Source organism: Hesperophylax consimilis, chromosome 26 (genome assembly GCF_061612785.1).
Source record: "Hesperophylax consimilis isolate HC1 chromosome 26, BYU_Hcon_1.0, whole genome shotgun sequence".
Taxonomy (NCBI): domain Eukaryota; kingdom Metazoa; phylum Arthropoda; class Insecta; order Trichoptera; family Limnephilidae; genus Hesperophylax; species Hesperophylax consimilis.
This window is the reverse complement of record NC_142861.1, coordinates 4,021,251-4,039,518: the sequence shown is the minus strand read 5'-3', so window position 1 is coordinate 4,039,518 and position 18,268 is coordinate 4,021,251. Positions and strand designations below refer to the sequence as shown.

Below are 18,268 nucleotides of genomic sequence, written 5' to 3'. Positions count from 1 at the left end.
ATTATTCTAGCAGAAAACACTTGTGACAAACCCATCGGAGTTTGGCTATCATCAGAGAAACGACCTCCTGTAGAAACTGCAATCTACAATCTGAAATAATACAGAGTCTTCCAGAAATCTTTGTCTGGATTACAGTTGGGTTAAGTTAGGTTACGTCACTATGTCACTGTGTAACTGTGACAATATAACTTGTATCTACCCTGGTTTATCAGTTAGTTTCTTCTTCTTCCTCTAGTTACCTTTCCTTTCGGAGGTTGTCTATTTGCTAACATCATGGCAATCCTTACAATACAGGCCGCAGGCCGGAATAACTTTGCGTCTAAACTAAACTAGTTTTTCATCAAGCTTTCCTCAGATTACACAATACTTTTATTAAACTTGTCGCTACTTATAAAGTAGTACATTTTCTAAAATTTTTGCCATTCTTGTAGTATTATAATTTACCTCTTCCCCTGATTTAACTTTTGGTATTTTGAAATCTTTTCTTTGTCAATACTTGCGACTAAAGGTTTTATTGTACATCCAGTATCCGAAGTTTCCCGAACATCGGCGAAGACTCCCGATGAGTCGACTTATATTCGACCTCGTGTAGTGTGTCAGATAATATGGCAATATTTTACCAATCCCGAAACCGTTCCCGGGCCCTTGTGCCGGCTTGTACCGGTCCCTACAGTTTGGCTGTTTCCGTTGAAGAACCGGTTTTCCTCGTGCTAACCCTGGTATTGCCGATGGGGTCTTATTTATTTATTTTTTATAATATTTTTATAATAATATTATTAACTAGAAAGGATTCCCGTTTCAGGACAGTCAAATTTACAGGTTTCAAGTTATCCTAGACGAATACAGGATTTAAGACTAGCTAAAATAAGTATGTTAAAACGAAGATACATAAAAAGATACATAAAAAAGATACATAAAGACACATAGAGGCGTTCGTTATTTCAAATTACATTTTTTAGTATCATTTCGGAATCAGTCCTGCCTAGATCCAACAACCATTTTGTCGCTCTTGGACCGAAGGATGACAATTCACACAGTTTCAGCTGAGAGGGGATTTTATTATATATTTTAGGACCGAGATATGAGAATATTTTTTGATAAGCCGCTCTGTTGCTTGTTGGAACGGAAAGGTCATCAGGTTATTATTCTTATATTTTCCGTATTTTATTGAGAGATTTTTGCATTGGCGTTGCCTTTTATCCACCCTGTCATCCGGTTTGAATTTTCATTAGCTAAGTAGGTACTTAACCAGAGGTATAGTGCTATGGTTTAATATCTAGCTATGGGTTAAGACCACACAATACCCTAAATTAATGTTGGAATCTTAGCGAGTAAAAAAGGCGCCTACAAAAATATTTTATGCGCCGCCCTGGAGGACGGACCTTCGGTTGAATTTGCCCTAGCGCAGGCCTAGAAAATTGATCTTTCCGCGGGGTTTGTTTTAATTCATTCTGAAAAACGTATTACTAAAATCTCACAACTAACATCCTTGGGTATCAATCGAGAGAATAAATTAAAATGTAATACTCTAGAAAAGCTCTGTTTTTAGAGCCTTGTGTCGCTTTAACCATGTTACCTAGAAATTCAGAATGAATCCTTAAATTATTAAAACAGGCTATTTTCTGCCCGGTTCGTTTTTTGGCTATGATTTCAATACTTGTCTCATTGAACATCAATATGGCTTTTATACTTATTTGACACTTTAATTAATATTTCAGAAATCCATAGTTTATGAAAAAAACACTTAAATGATCTGAAAATAGTTATATAGACGACAGAATTTGACTAGCGTCAAACCTTTTCATAGTTTTCTCTGCTTTAGACGAACGGCTTTTTTACTTTATGGTTATTATTATTTGGTTTGTTAATGTTCATAAAATTTTATTACTAGAATTTTTAAAAAGCTGAAAATATTTTTTTGGTCACTTGAAGGTTATTTTCAGTTTTGCGGGCGGTCTGGTCCACACGAAATAATCGCAGTATTTTTTTGTAAAACTACTCTCGCGCCGGCCACGGTATATTATGCACGCTATAGCCTTTAGAAGCCTTAAATCCTCGCAACCATCCATCCAACCATCCAGCCTTACAACATACATATGTACATGCATACCTTCTGCTAAATACCACTGCTACCTTCTAGGGAACAGATGGGATAAAGTGTCGACGCTAAAGATGTACACCTACTTGAAAAGCACCTCAAAGGATTTGTGCACACTATTTGAGATTTTCGCAAACAAAAATATTATCTTGATTAATACAGGGTTTTCCAATAAGAGGTGTTATTTTGAATAGCCCGCTATTTCGGTAGATGTTACTTTTGAAGCTGTCATTTTTTGACATTTGACAAGTAGAAACTACGCCATTAATAAAAATGGAACGATACACGCTTCAACAACGCATTGATATTATTAAAATTCACTTGAGTGAATCAAATGCAAATCATCTTGAGTGATGAGGCCCTTTCCACCTCGGTGGCTTCATCAACAAGCAAAATTGTCGCATCTGGGGCTCGGAAAACCCAAGAGTTATTGTTGAAAAGCCTCTCTATCCTCAACGTGTTACTGTTTGGTGCGGTTTATGGTCCGGCGGAGTCATTGGACCTTACTTTTTCGAAAATGAGGCTGGAGCAACAGTTACGGTGAATGGATTGCGCTATCTAGAAATGATTAATATTTTTTATGGCCGGAACTGGATGGTATTGATCTGGACAACGTTTACTTTCAACAAGACGGCGCTACGTGCCACACAAGCAACGAAATCGTCGATCTTTTACGGGAAAAGTTTCTTTGAATATAAAAATAACACCTCTTATTGGAAAACCCTGTATTAGATTGTGTTGCGTTTACTCCTTTGTATCTCCGGGTTTTGTCACAAACGCTCTTATTAATAAAACTCCGGATCAACACAACACTTTGACTTTAATGTGATAGATTGACAATGCTCTCTGATATCCTAATTAGCAGACGGTTGGAATAATGTGGACCCCAACCTTGAGTTATACACTCGGTCTCTACAATACTCGACAGCTAAATGCCATCTATGGGACAGCTCGTACACTAATAACAAGGATATTACAATCAGGGCAGATATGTATATTGGTATCCGGTTATTGACGGCTACACCAAAACTAAACGCCGATAACTATATAGTAATTTAACTAATTTTTATACTGAAATACCGGTCCTAAGGGTTTCAACGCGCGCACCACGGCATCAACTCTGCATACATTAACGAACAATTCACCTGTCACACATCTGCCCTGATGAATGGACACTATAACGCCGTTTGAACGAGAAACCACAAAACGGAATAATAACCGAAATATTAATCACAATGATGTATTATTTAGATGTTTTTATGGCAACGTTTGACAGATCCTTGAGTAAAATGACGTTGGAGTTTTTATAGATTTCGAAGCTGGACTAATTGAGGTAATTACCATTTGACAATCTTTTCTGTACCCTTCAAAAACCGTCGTGAATTTCACCATTTTACCTTACATTCTATAGCATATAGATTCGAGGAGTATCTTATATGTCTAATCTTAACTGTTTTTCTTCAATTCAATTACTTTCGTAACTGTCTGTGTTTCTAAACCTTTACTTGGTTCTCCTGCCTTTTTTACATCGTCCTAATTTGCAGTAATATCGACAAATGTGTGTAGAAACTATGTATTGATGCTTTGGATTGATCGAATATCACTGGGATCCGGAACTTTGCTCAGTTCTCCACGCAGCGTAGGACAGAGAGGCCTGAAAAAGCCTTGACCACCAGAGAAAATGGAATGGATGTGACGATCCTCGAAAGAATTTTCGAAAGGTCTGTTGTACCTCGGAGAGCTTTACCCATCCGACCACCTGGCCTTCTCGACATTAGAGGATATGTCCCTTAACCGGTTGACTGGTCAGGTCTTCCAGCTTAACTGAAGTAGGAAATGGCGAGAGATTTTTACATCCATAGCCGCGAGCTCTGTAAATCTCGTCGCGTGTGTCGCGTGTATGGGGACTCGCTAACGGGAATCCAACAACAGATACTGCCGATCACCCCTCCCTGATTAATGAACTTATTACCTTTATTTAACAGATAGTTGTAGATACTGATGAAAGGCCACCATCCATACCTCCCTCATGTGTTTTCTCTTCCCGAATTACCTTAACCCTCACAACATAAACATAAACCAATTGGGCAAGGTCATTTGGGACTATTGTATGGTATTCTATGCCCGGGAACCATTAATTGGAAAACCAACACCTTTGCTATAGCTCACCCTAAGTGGTTCGCTGCGTTTGGTAACTTAGCAGGGGTTCCCGGGTTCATAAGGTGAGGTTTATCTAAGTCTTAGCTGCATGGCGTGTCATATCAGGAGGCCAGTTAAAAGAGACTCTTTGGCCTCTACAGCCGAACTCTTTTGACCTATCGTCTCTCACCGCAGTAGGAGGGATGGACTCATTCACTTCTGTACGGAGAAAAATGAGTATTGGTAATTTACGGCGTGGTCTAGTGGTATACGCTTTTGACTACAGATCCGAAGGTCGCGGGTTCGAACCCGGCGTGCGCAAATAAATTTTATTTGATTAATTTGTGTTATTTCACAATTAATTAATTTAAAATAATATATAGTATATTTGCGGCACGTTCCAGAGTGGAAGATACTCTCAGTATCGCCCTGGTGTAAGACCACCATTCAGAATTGAAACGTTGCTTGAAATGGCTTTAGCCGTGTTTGGTGACCAGATCTGAATAGCCAGGTACTTCCCCACCTTCCTCTTCCCCATCTCCCTCCCCTCCCCAAATACCCTCAGCCTCACAACATACCCCAATTGGGGATGCCATAGTCTCACTGGCTCCAGACGGGAGCAGTTGGGACTCTTGTGCGGTATTACTGTAAAAAAAAAAAAAAATACTAAGAAAATATTTTTGTAATTTTGGTTAAAAGCGGGATCTCAGGCTTTATGAATGAATTAACAGGTTTCTTATAAAATTTTAATAAATTACGAATATATTATCTAGATGACGACACGAGTTCATTAAAATCCGAATATTTTTGCATTTCCTTATGATATCAAAGCAAATCGCCTTGCATTGCAATCCCGTTTTTAACCGGAATTACCGATAATTTGAAGAGATTTTTATCCGTGTGAGTTTGAAGAGGTATGATAGCATGTTTTGGGGTAAAATTGCCTAATGTCTTTTGTGCAACATCTTACACAGATTCTCTTCAAGATTTCGTGCTAACTGATTATTCAATTTAAAAAGCAGGAAGGCACCTATTAGCAGTTAGCAGAGTTACGTTTCATGTTTTTGAACTCTTCTTCTAACTAAGCCTTCAGTTAGAAGACCTTAGCTCTACGTAGGTATCAGCATTTTCAATTCCACGTATAAACAGCCGCCTCGCCTCCGGTAGTTTTATTTTGTTCCGTTTTAAAATATTATTCTGCGTAGATAATTTTCATGCGCCCCGGGGTGAATTTCGCCTTAGAACAAAGCGACCAGCGATGTTCCCTGACCGCTTTGTGGGAGAATTCCAAAAAAAGCACTGCGAAAAGGGTAGAAATTTTACCTACCCACAACATGCATTATATATTGCTGCATAATAATCTTTGTGCCACTTCTGTGGGAAAAATTCGCTGTTCGGACGAAAAAAGAACTGTTAGTTATTTGAAATTTAGAATCCGTAGAAATGCAATCAATCACGCCTCGTTTGTTTTCGCAATAATTAAAATGAAACCCATTTCATTTTATTCCGTCCTGTTACTAAAGTGGTTTTATTTTGTTGTTGGATTGCTTTTTTAATCTTTTTGTATTTTTATCATTTATTTTATTGTTTATCTTGCTGTGAGACAATCCCACGAGTTAACGAACATATTAATTTTAGTTGTTCGCGCGTCCCATACATTACAGCGGTTAATATCAGAAATAAATGTCGCTCCTATCGGTATTAATTTGTCGTGGTCGGTAGAGTTGTGGACTCTATTTCCTGGGTAGGAAGGTTAACGTTTCATTCAATTCAGTCAAAACAAAAAAATACGTTTTAAAAGACATTTTAAAATATTCACTATTGTATACCAAAATGTTACTGTTGAAAAACTACATTACATTTACATAGACTTTAATTCAACTCGAAATATTGCGTTAAGTTTTCACTTTTACCATACAAAGCACTCTGTATACACTCCTGGAACTAATAAGAACAAACGAGTTTTGCGAACACAAACATATACAGGCTCAATTTTTACATATTAAGAAAATTTAATAATACCTACAAATGAATTCACATTTCGTACCGATGATTTACGATGAAATATTATAAATTTAGGGGCGGTGCTGAAAAAAAAACAGCCAAAAACATCTTTGCAAAAAAATTCTGATACCACAGTCTGCTTTTTGTGCTCGATTCGACCGATATTCCAAGTACTGGGTACACATGTGTTGAAAGAAATAATATTGCGTACCTACCTATAAAATAACGCAGAGTTCACTTCAATACTAAAGATGGATATCATGCTAACTGGGACATGGTTCTTTGTGTCTGGTACTAAGAATTATGCGAGGTTCTAGCCATTATTTTATGTCTGTGAGCGATCAAACGGAAAAGGTTTCGCATAAATAATCTCTTCTCAGATCGCGGGTACGTTTCTAAATAATTAAAATGCGAACCTTCTGCGACTCGTATTAATCAGTTTATACACGGTGTCCGGAAATTACAAGCAGTAGTAGTACAAGCGCGAAACTGGAGAATCACATAAATAACTCAAAAAAACTTATTTTCTATTACAAAAAAAACTTTTTGAGACTGGTTGACAGCTGATGTTAACACCCTAGTGACCAATTTAATTTCAAATTTGACCTAATAAATTTCAACTTTGTGTTCGATTTACTCGAACACGATAGATCATATCAAAAAAGTTTACTAAAAAAACGACTCCAAATGTGATTTAGGTTCACAAGTTTCCCACTTTTACTACGAGTTTCCAGACACCGTGTATATGCAGAGTGTACGGGGGTAAAGTGCAGTGACTTAAAGAGGTTTATCTGCACTATAAAAATATTAATTTATTATAAAAATATTGTTATTTTTTTAACCATAGAAAAATATTTTTCCATATTAATGGTATTTTTTCTAAACGAATAATTTGCAGTTTTACCTGAAAGTGCTGTTAATTAAGTTGGAATTTAAAACAGTCATTTATCTTTTTTAACTATATTGTACTATCACGTACAATCGCCTCTAAACGGTACTGAGATTTACCCCTGGACGCCCAGTGTATAGATTTTGAATTTTCGAATAGCTCAATTTTTGTGAAATTGTACCTGAAGGACACTTTGCAAAGTTAGAAAATATCTCAGTTCATAGTAAAATTACTTTAAAAATACCTGTATTTCATAAACGAGACATTATAAAATAAACCGATATCGGTGTGAACATTCTTTATTCGTGCTTTGCAAGGGTTTTATATTAGAGGGTTAATAAACGATCTGGTAGTGAAGCTTATCGAAATTTTCATATAAGTTTTTTATTAATAGTCCATCCCGCTGGGTTTCTGAAAGCGAACCAAAACATATTTTAAAATGTATTTTGTCGTGTCTTTTCCTTTCCTATGTAGGTATCAAAGATAATAAAATATTAGTTTATTTTAAACGCGTGTATTTGGCATAGAAACGCACACACCTAACTTATTCGTTGATAGATTTGGGTTGTATTATATTTAGAATTTAATTAATTACAAGCGGACCCAAAACGCTTCCTTGAGGAACACCGAATCTATTTTCCTTTTGGTTAATTTGGTTGCGAGAACTCCCCTTTCCATGCAACCTGTTATTAAACTGATTAACGTACAATCTTGATCCTTCTGACAACTTTACCCTGCTGCTTAAAATTTCCTAGAAAACTTCAACGGCCAAGCTTTGTTGGAACATTATCCTCGTTTCTACGACGATATTATAATTTTGTTTGAGAAAGAATTCTTCTTCCCTGATTATTCCTTTTTCCTCTTCGTTTCTTCCCAACGCTTCTTGTTTGCAATTTCTGGGAAATAAGGAGGGCATGGCTGCCTTTTTTCCTGTTGTGTTTTGCGTTCATCACTATTCTTTATTTTGGAATTTGGAAACAGCCAGACGGCTCGGCCCAACCCACAGGGCCAGAGTACGAATTAGCGAAGCCTTATGATTTCAAAACCTCAATTTATTTGTTGGTTGGAACGCATTTCGTTAAACAACACCTGCATGCAGATTTCTTTTCATGAATTCGTTCAAAAATCAATGCCAAATTATTTTTTATTGTTCCATTTGATTACTGTTTAAGTCTTGTAAAGGCTATTAATCAATTAAGTTTGCACATTAATATCTTCATAAGACTGTTTCTTGATATCTCGATTGCGCATTTGTGAATGTTTTTTATATTGCTATTAAAAGCAATGTGTACACAATTGCAGTGTTTCGTTTGATAATATTGATTTGTGAGATGTGTTGGTTTAGTTTGACGAACAAATGTTTTTTGTATCTACTTCTTCTGCTGACCTATATCCTACCGGAGGTTAGCTATCATCATGTCTATCTTCTTTACCTTACATCCTGGGATAACACTGCGGAACTGCACTCGTTCCAGTCACTTTACTACAGTATGTTACTATTAGAAGATTTTTTTGTTTGAAATCTGCTCTGAAAATTGTATGACACCTCTAATTCTTAATTTTAAAACAGTGCATTGTTGAAAATGTTAGAAAGTTGCAAATTGTTTGCCAAAGTCTGGAGATGTTTTTATAAAACCGCTTCCGGGGCGTTTCGAATTCTCGCTAGAATCTGATCTCTTTGTATAAAATTTATGATATGTAAAAAAAAGGATCGTGTCTAGCGCAGACAGAAAGAATTTCATGTGGCCTGAGTTTCGTGCTAAAGATGATGTGTTCATTATTTGAGGTCACATTTAAAGTCAATTCTTTCGCTTTCTGAAACATATCGAATTTCTATGAAAACTCTTCAAGGTTAAAAGAATAGTGAATGTTGGGTGAAGAATGTGAATGGCTTGCAGAGAATCATGTTATAGGAGGGAGACAACATAGAGGCCGGAAAATCGTTCCACAGCCGAGTTTTTGAACTCAAGAACAAGTCGTAGAAATGACTCGTTCTCGTGTGACCGTTTACAAATGATGGGCGCGCGTTTGGCGTGTTTCCCGACTATGCACCGGTGCTGCACGGTGAAAACTTACCGATATAAAATACTGTTAATCTGCTAAAAATATTCGTTTCCCAGTTAATAACGGAACTGCAGGACTACAACAAATGAATTGACAGTCCTAACAATGTATCAGTTAAAAACGAATGTTTTATGAGGACGGCGGGATACGTGTTCATATACATACTGATATTAATATTGACATACTGATTATGTCGCATTCCGTCATTTATCATGAAAAATAATATTTATTAGGAAAAGAGCATATGTTCCCGATATATTCTGAATGACTAATATTTTATTAAGAAATTGGCATGCATGGCATCACTTTTTTAACAGTATCATTTTTCTTCGTGCGAAGAGATCAATGACGCTAGTTCTTCGGAGCATTTTCCATTGAAATACTGGTAGAACAACTAGAGCATTCACACCTAACGCTGATGCTCTAAACATTGCAATTTTTTGTTAAAATGGGGAAATTTGTCAAATGGGCCGCCCGTTTCTGCACAAGTTTTGGGTCTCCAAACCAGTTCTGAATAGACTGGCACTTCCCAATCTTAATCTTCCTTATCTCCCTGCTCCGTTTAGCTTCACACCATACCCCAATTAGGATTCATTTGCTCCGAACAAATGGAACTCTTAAAAGCATAAAATCTGTGTGTTTTTAAACTTTATTCGAAGAATCAGATATGATAATCGTGTGCCTAGAAGTTTAGCTTTACCGCGGAGGGATACAGAATGCTCTGCAAAGTGTAAAGTAGTTAAATATAAAAATATATATATCGCGTAGAAAAATCTCATCTTTCCTCAAAGGAAACTTATCTCACATACCGCCATATAATATTTATTAGCCCGGAATCGTCCTCCTTAAGTCTTTGATCGCCTAAAATTCCTGCTTACTTCCAATTCCTTCCTTACCACTAGGAACATTTTTCTTGATATCGATTCGTATGAGGAATACACAAGGCAAAAATGTGTATATTCTTTGTTCTAAGAACGAACAGGGGTTGGAATAGCCGCACTTTAAAGGGCTATTCCACACAGATAAAGTATAAATGAATTATATGGCTTGTGACAGGCGATGCAAAAACACAATACATAACGTTAATTCACAATCAACTTACCGGGAGGAGATGGTGAAATCTGCATAGTGAGCATCATCTGTCAGCACTGGGACGTTTAGCGTGGTTGTTAGTACTCGTTATTTTAGATTAAATTGCGATAAAAATACGTCTTATGATTATTCCGATTAGACAACCGGCGATCGAGAGTTGACAGGACGAACCGTTTTTGTGCAACTGCTCGGCCCACGGCCTCCGTGGATCCAGCTGACATGTGCGAAATTTAAACTATACAGTTTAAATTCTGACGGTACGATTGGCTAGTACACAGCCTGTCAAAAGCAATCAGCGTTACGGAACATTCTTAGTGTACCTTATATCACTAAGAATATAGTTAATAGGCATAAAAATCACTTGGAAAATGGATTCTAGAAACGCCTGATTTTCATAATAAGAATGAAAAAGTTAATCAACGGAAACTATCACAGATAATCTTAGCCATAATATATTTTTTTTTATATGCGTTCATAAAAGGCAAATACTCATATGATGAAATTGAACTAACCCTAAACCTCTCTCCTTTGGAAGTCCGTCGGGAAAGAAATGATTTTCTTATATTATATCTGCCTTATGTCTTTGCTTTCATGTACCTTTGTCTAATCCTGTATTTTTCATTTTATTGTTTTCGTGTTATTATTTTGTAATTTGGACGATGGCCGTTAATAAATAAATAAATATCTAATGAAAAAAAATACATTATTTGGTAGTTTACGCTTATGTTTTTATAAAAGTGACCGGATAACTCATCAAAATGACAATTTTACACATCTTTTAAAAGTGATGTAAAATCATGAAAAGTGATGAAACAAAAACTAGATTTTAAATATGTTACGTAGGTTAGATCCTATGAAAAACCTATTCATGATCTGTTATTATCCAAGTACAAGTTAACAACTGGCCCATGATGAAATATTGACAGAACTTTCACAAAACTTGAATTTTAACTTTGAAATTAGATATGATAGCTGTAGGCAGACTGATGGAACCTAAGCGCAAGCCAAATACTAAGTTTGGTGATCGCGCTTTCGGAGCATCTGGGCCGAAGGCTTGGAATAAATTTCCCCCGGAACTAAGATCCATAACAAGTCCAACAGAATTCAGGTCTAAACTAAAAACTTACCTTTTTAAGCTGTCGTACCCTTAAATTAAATATACCATTCCTAAGAGAAAGTCCAGTTATATTCAATTTTCCAATTATGTCCTAAATCCTGTATCTAAATTTCGCTAAAAATCAATTATATAATGTTAATTAAGTGTTAATCTCAAGTGACCTACCAGGTAAGTATTTTACTGTATATTATCTCCATAAATAATTAAGTAATAACATAGATCACTGTAGAGATGTATTATAAGTTTGTACAGCGCCCTTGAGGTGATCTTGCACAAAAACGGCGCTATACAAGTCATCCAATTATTATTATTAATATGTAAATTATTGTTCAAATTCGTTCGAGTTTTTATCGTGTAATACGTAAAGATTGTGTATTACACTATAATTAATGCAAATGAAGCAAAGCACGTGTGCCGATACAAATGTGGCTGTATATTAGGGTGGAGTGACGTTGTATGGGACTTTTTTTTTTAAAGATGCCAGTACTGTAATAGCAAAAAAAAGTTGCCTTTATATAACACCTCTTTTGTCTAAAAAAATCAACTCGATCGAAACATTCCTTTATTCAACAACCAGCACATTTATATTTAGAAAAAAATTGTATGAAAAAAGTCGCTGAAAACTCTGCCAAGCATTATAAACAAGCGATATTCAGAGCAAAAATACAATTTTATTAGGGGTTTTATAGCTAATAAGGTGCATAAAACATGTGAAAATAAAAAAAAAATTACAATAGTTTCAAGGCGGGGTCTATTTTTGGTTTTTTGAAGAGGATTATTGATTTTTTATTGTTTTTTTCGTGTTTTTGAGAAACATGTTTTTTTATTAAATAAAATACTTTAACAAAGAGAATTTTTTTAAACATTATCGAAGTTTTATAATATTTATCGTGTTTTGAAATGAGATTTGGTGTGAAATTCGGGCATTATATGCCTAGATTTTATTGTCGCCCGAATGATGCTTCCGAATAATGAATTTTGCTTCAGGCCCAACTGTAGACAACGATGCCTGGGTAACTAATTTGATGCACCTCTCGACTGCTTGAGTGTGGCAGGGAAATCTGGGAAATTCAATACTGTCCTTTTCTTCACCGAAATTATTAATCATTTTGACTAGGTCGTCATTACTGATTTCGGATAGTATCGGTAGCGGTGTAACTTCGCATTCCTGCCAGTTGATAATATCGTAATATTTACTTGCTGAAAAGTTTATTGTTGGAATAATAAAGTCTCTAACAACAGATGGACTCGGACATCTATCTCGCGCCTTTAATATTCGTCTCAAACCCAATTCTCTTACAATAAGGTTTTCATCCATTATCATCATAGACATTATGTCTGTGATTATCATGGATAGTAGCAGATTTACCGGGTGGCAAAAATAGGCGTTTCTTTGAATTACTGGATTAATTATATCTCGTAGATCGGTGCTCAAATATCGGTTGAGTTTTATTATAGTAAAAACATGTAATGCCCCATCTTTACACGACGGGTGCCTCTTTATCTCAAACCATGTCGGAGCATATGCTTTAACAACATATTTAGCAAGAATTTTTAGGTTCACTGAAGAGTTAGTTGTTCCTATATATAATCGAAGTATTGAGTTTGCTGTCGTCAACCAGCGTGAGTGACAAATACTACCTGGATGACGGTTTGCTAAATTTTGTACAAGTATTTTTGGTCCGTGCTCAAATTTTTCAATTCCTCTGCGTTGAGTTTGTGCATCTCAAAGTGTATTGGTGAATAATTTATAACGGTGTTTTTAGAGCTGCTTGAAAGAAGTTTTCCAATAGGTCCTGAAAACCCTTTAGGTCCTGTTGTAGCACCATCTAAGTGTTGAAACAAGTGGCGAGGGGGAAGTTCGTTTGCATGCAGCTGACAGATAAACCATTGTAACGGATGACCTAATTCCAATTCCATGAATCTAATAGTTCCATTTTTTTGCCTGTATTGACAGCAATCCCATCACATCTAATCGCTGATAAATCATTCAAATTAAAACCGTTCTTTTTTAAATGGTGTAACATGCTCTTTGCGATGTTTTTGCCAGTTCCTGATGATGATGTAACATGTCCAACATATTGAGACCCCGGCTCAGATAAAATAAAATAATAATCTTCTGAAATCGTTCTCCGATGAAATATATCCCCTATTTTTTCCTGACACAGTGCTTTATCCTTCCTTCCATCGAAATATAGACCTCGAATTTTTGTTGACTCCGACGACATCTGCCATGTTTTTATTAAAGAAGTGCGACACGTTTGTCTAGCTCGTCTGAGTTTGCTCCTATCAATCACCATTTTAGAGTCGTCTTCGGTTACTATACTAAAATATTGTAATGTAGCACTTGCAACAGCTGATGTCGACCTGTCTGACAAACCATACTGATCCCAGATTCTGGAAAAAGTGGGGAGTTTTAACATCATACGGGAATTTTCTGAAGGTTGCGAAGAATGTGAAGAAAATGATTGGTTTTCATCAAAAAAGGGTTGACGTGGTTTTGTCGCTGATGCTGTAGATGAGCTGACCTTCGAAGCAAGTTCAGATAAACGAGCTTGCATCCTCATTTTCCGATGTAATTTTTTTGTTGTGTCGGTGTCTATTGCTCCCAGCATCATTTTTCTCAAGGATCTTTGGTCTTGAAGGAATGCTTGTTCTTTGGTGGGTACCTTGCGCGTCTTTTTGCAGGAACACATATTCAGATTGTTACATTTGCATGAAGCAATATCGAAAAGTTTATTCATTTAGATTTTATAAGAATTTAACTTAACATAATAATGCACACTTTTTTTTGGCCAATTTTTAAGTTTTAAGTATTCGTTATAATGATCTTGGATCAGTTTCATCACTCGATTGTGTGAAACAATGGGAATAGAAGCGCGCTTTCAAATTCCTTCAACAATTGCAGATATAACACTTTTTATTTCGAATACTGACGGTTTTTTTGTAGAGTTAAGATTACGCTCATATCGTAAGAACAAATAATGTTTAATCACTTCTGAGACAGTAGGTAACACTTGAGAGTTCATTTCAGTTGGTGCCCCGAAAATTAAACATAAAATTTTGCTTCTCGTGTAATTTGCATTCATTTTCTCAACACTTATATGTGTTAAAATTTAATCGGACAAGGATTCTAACACGTCGACGGTCAGCGGTAGCCGAAACGAAACTAGATGCAAGTCGCATCTAGTTTCTGCGACGAAACAATAGGAGCGAAATTATCCCCCCCACCTCCACAGCGCTCACAAACTCACTAGTTTAACAGCAATTTATGCAGTGTTTTTTTTTTATAAAACATGTAATGTTCAATAAGGTAAATGCAATTGAAAGTAATGGATATTGTTTTATATTTTTGAGACTGTACTCAGATTTTGGGAAAAAAAGGCTAAATTTACGTTTTTTACGTTACGATATCGCTAGGTTGTTGAATGAAGACATAAGTTTAGATTTTTTAAAGTATTTTTACGAGAATATGAATGACATGAAGCATCTTTTGGCAGCTATTACAATACCGAGATTTGATTTTTGCAATGTCGCTCCATGCTACTGTATATCCCCCCTGCCTACCCGTACGAGGAAACGGCGTGATGGTTATTTCTTTGTATTTTGTTCTGCTCGTTATTTTCACAGGCCGGGAGGGCAGAAATGTAAGAGAGCTTCCGGTGCATTTCTAGCAATTTTAATTTACGACCAGTATCGTGTTTCTAGGATCTGCGCCTTAATAGCTTTGCAGAGATGACTGACGGCACGTGCTCTTTTCTCAGAACTGATAATCCACGTTTAAATACGCATTTAGACAATGATTCAAATGATATTTTGATTAAATTAAGAACGTTCGTCATTTTTGTTTTACATGTGACTGTAGCCCGCCATTTACAATGTGATGTGTAGGCGATTTGACAGAAAGAAATATAGCGTTCAGTCTTGTTTTTAAATTTCTTAGCTTGTGAAGTAAGTGCGTTTACGAACATGTGCATTCCGGCGGAATGCAATTTTCACCTTTATACGAAGGCCACATGCTGCATCGCATAATTATAATATTGCGCGCTCAACAAGTGGTTCGCTATGTTTGGCGACTTAGCAGGGGTGTCCGGGTTTTTGGGGTGGGGTTTGTCCAGGGCTTGGGGGCGGATCATAGACTAAATACAACCAATGGGGCGGATGTATCTTCCCATCAACTGCGTAGGTCGGATCGGGTGAGGCCGGTTGAGGGAGAGACTTCTTGACGTCTCCAGTCGGACTCTCTCGACTCATCGCCTTGCATTGCAGTGGAAGGAATGGATTTATACGTCACTCCTGGACATACTGATCCCCAGATTCCCACCCACCCCTCATTTATTTTTAACTTCCTATCCTTCATTTCCTTAAAAAGACCCTCCACACAGCATCCCCAAAGATGACATAGTCCAAACTACAAAGAAAGCAGACATAGTAGAGCCGAGATTTATTTCACATATTAACTGCTGTAATGTCAATTAATTTCAGAGAATAGCGAATATGTCCGCGCGCGTATGCGTGATTGCCACCAAAAGTTAATAGAATGCAATGTCTTCGACAACGAGTCTATCTGGCAAGTTTCAACTCGTTCGGGTGTCGGAATGTGGGTTAATTTCCACTTTCAAGATTTGCATTAAATATTTCACGAAATGAAAGTGAAATTCAAATATATGTACATATTTAAAAATATTGCATATTATGAGTGTAAGAGCTTCGTGGCACAGATGGTGCTAGTGTTAGTATTTCATTGAGTTCTCCAACAGATGTTTTTAGTGTATAGGTTCGCTTCTCCATGGTGAGTACTGAGTAAGTTAAGGGGATTCTAGAAACATAGAGATTCTAAGAGCATAAAGGTACGTCCACACCGGTAACGAAATAGCAAAGTTGTATAACAATTGTTTTAAAACATGTATATATGTTGTATAAACTTTGTTGTACAACTTTTATAATTTTGTTATATAACAAGTTACAACTAGCAAACGCGTCCACACCTCATGAAACAAGAAATGCAACACTTTCAATCATTTGAGGATTCAGTAGTAATCATGGCTTCGGAGGAAGAGGTTTTGCTGGCCGCCGCGGCCTGTGTAATTATATCAACTCACCGTCAACCAACTCAGCGCAGATGGTGGGTGCGACCTTCGCTGGAAGCTCGACATCGTTACAGTGGAACTCACCTGATGGAGGATCTGATGGAAGACGGTAGAGATCCCCTTAGTGGGGAAATCAGGGATGATGGGAGTTTTCGGAATTTCGCTCGAATGAGCAGTTCTGACTTTGAATATCTCTTGATCAATGTTGCCCCAACTATTGCAAAGCAGGACACCAATTATCGATGGGCTATACCTGCAAGAGAAAGGCTTGCAGTTACTCTGAGATTTTTGGCGAGTGGTGATTCCTATCAAAGCTTGAGTTACTTATTCAAGATCTCAAAGCAGAGTATTTCCAAGATTGTTCCTGAAGTCTGTAGGGCCCTTATTGTCTTCTTGAAGGATGTAATCAAGGTATGTATATCAATAATTATATTCAAACAAATATTTTATTATGCAAACTTTAATATATATTATGCAAACTTATATACTATTACTTTCAATAATGCTAAATAAAATGAAGAAAAAAAAAACAATTAAAAAGCCAATTACATATCCAGTAAATTCAACGAGTCAGTCGTTGCTTGGTCAACGGGGCTAGGTTCGGCAGATGTGCTAGCTGCAGAGTAAGCATCTGGGCTGACAGCAGAGTAGACTTGCTGGGTACTAGGGTGCAACTGTGGGCTTACGTCACCGTAGAATTGTGGGCTTCCTTGACCGTAGACTTGTGGGCTTCCTTGACCGTAGACTTGTGGTCTTCCGCGTAGATCTTGCCTTTCTGCGTGGTACAAAATGTTAGTAAGTTGATGTTTCGTGTCCACCACCAACATTTTATCTTTCAAATTTCTCAGGGCAATAGCTACTTGTTCCCCAAATACATCAAACTCGTCCCTGGTCCTGGCGCTAAGCTTTTTCATTACATCGTATGCTTCCCTGGCCATACTGTCGTTGTGGGATCTCTTTTTGCTGGGTCTTTTCATTTGAGATGGCGGAAGGAAAGTAGACTGTTCTTGCTCTGTCTGTGTCTCTTCTGGCCCCTATAAAGAAAAACAAATTTCATTAATTCAAAGAAATGAAGTGGGTTGTCAACAATAAGTATATGATGAAATATTTTCTTTTTTTGCAGACCCCAAGCAGTCAAGGAGAATGGCTTGATTTAGCTGCTGACTTTGACCAAAAATGGAATTATCCTCACTGCTGTGGCAGCATTGATGGGAAACATATTACGTTGCAAGCTCCCAAACACAGCGGTAGTGATTATTTCAACTACAAAGGGTATTTCAGTATTGTACTTATGGCCATCGTCAACGCAAACTACTGTTTTACTTATGTCAGCATTGGATGCCAAGGGCGAATATCTGATGGTGGCGTGTTTGGCAGTACAGAGTTCAAGAGGCTTCTTGAAACATCACATTTACATTTGCCAGCGGCAACACCTCTGCCTGGGAGAACACTGCCAACTCCTTACGTTTTTGTGTGTGACGACGCTTTTCAGTTACTGCCAAACATGATGAAACCGTATCCGGGGGCACAAGCAAAAGGTTCGCCACAGAGAATATATAATGGCAGACATAGCAGAGCAAGGCGCACTGTGGAAAATGTATTTGGTATAATGTCAGCTGTATTCAGAGTCCTCAGAAAACCCCTGCTTCTTGAGCCCCTAACTGCAGAAAATGTTGTCCTAACTTGTTGCCTCCTCCACAACTTTCTTCGAAAAAGTCAATCAGCATCATCGTACACCCCCCCTGGGACCTTCGATGATGAAGATACCTCCTCCG

At 37.1% G+C, this 18,268-nt stretch overlaps 1 protein-coding gene across 1 annotated transcript in view; it reads left to right on the top strand.

Annotated features, from left to right (window-relative positions):
* LOC149411006 (interleukin-1 receptor accessory protein-like 1-B) overlaps nucleotides 1-18,268 on the top strand; it is a 247,491-nt gene that overhangs the window by 166,410 nt on the left and 62,813 nt on the right. The gene's annotated exons all lie outside the window — the stretch shown is intronic.